The following is a 1,536-nucleotide window of genomic DNA, read 5'->3' on the forward strand; positions in this document are numbered from 1 at the left end:
GCTAACTCATTGTGACATCCCCCCACCCCCCAGCCCCCATGGGTTTCCCAGAATGTAACTGTTTACAGGGAGTAGAAAGCCTAGTCTTTCTCCCTTGGAGCTGCAGGTGGTTTCGAACTGCTGACCATGTCGATCACAGCTCAGCACATAACCACTACACTCCCAGAACTGCACGCCTTGGCAGATACTCCTGTCAAAATAGGGTGAAGTGCTAGAAGGGCAACTCAGCCTTTAGGGGTTTGCTGTTGGGTGTCAGCAGCAGACAGTGGGGTACACAGTGGAGTTTAAACTCATGACTCCTCACAGGTAAATCAAGGTGCTGTCAATGAAATTATTAGTGGGTACCATGAGATGCTACAAGATACCAGCTGTTGGCAGAAACAACTCTGACTTATCGTTAGGAAAAGATAGACTTTGATTCCTCAAACAATACAACACAGACTTCTCCCCAAACAGCTTTGCATTATTCCCGGATACATACAATTGCAAAATGGAAAAAAAAAAACACCCCACATAAGTATGTTTAAGTCCTATTCAAATCAAGTTTAATCCTTCAGAAAGCAAAAATAGAACAAACAAACCCCTCTTCCTTAAAAACTGGAGATGGCTGTTCATCGGAAGAGCACTGGATTTCTGATTTCAGTGTTGTTTTGGCCGTGGATTCACGCTGTCACCTGTCATTTTCTCAGACCCTGGTTACTGCAATGAAAAGAGACGGATGGTGTCTCACAGATGGCAAATGAACACCAGGTCATTCTCTTCCCTGGAAATACTGACACCTCTCCCCCCACATCCCGCACCCCGAAATCCACTGCCATCGAGTTGATTCCAATTCTTAGCAACCATAGATAAGGGTTCCAGATTGTAAGTCTTTATGGGCACATACAGCTCCATTTTTCTTCTGGGGAGCAGCTGCTGATTTTGAACTTGCAGTCCAAATCTAACTCACCAGGCCACGAGGGGTCCTCCCCCTATCAATAGGTCTGATGAAGGGGTGGTATGCTTTGTTCTTGTTTTTCTCCTCTGGCTGTCACAGGCCGGGGCGAGCGTTTTCAACCACAGCCGAAATGAGCTTCTGCAGGTACTATGTGGATTTCAGAGACCTACCCATGAGGGAAGACATGGGGCCCATGAATTCCTGAGGGTCACAGGTGGACTTCTGGGGTGGTGTGAGGCCTCTCCGAAGGTGCTGCGATGTGCATTTTTTAGGGAGCCAACCTATAGTCACTCCAAGTCGGGATGCCTCCCCAGCATGATTTGTTTTGTCACCGAAGGGTGACATCCATTTCATGATGGTCTCTCCCATCTTGTAAGTTGCCTTTTGGGTGTGCTTCTTATTGTTTTCCACCATGATTTGCCCTGAAAAGACTGGCGGGAGACCACCCTCAGCATGTGTTCCCATCTTAGTTCTATCCCAGGCTTTGCAGAGACCCGCTGCTCCTCACCAGTGTGAGCCCATGGTGAGGTAGTTAGTATATTGTTCCAACCTGGCTGATAGACACATGTGCGGTAAATTGAAGGGCAGAGGGATTAAAT

The sequence above is a fragment of the Echinops telfairi genome, unplaced genomic scaffold (genome assembly GCF_000313985.2).
Source record: "Echinops telfairi isolate 266 unplaced genomic scaffold, ASM31398v2 ScPeMD7_7410;HRSCAF=8448, whole genome shotgun sequence".
Lineage (NCBI taxonomy): Eukaryota > Metazoa > Chordata > Mammalia > Afrosoricida > Tenrecidae > Echinops > Echinops telfairi.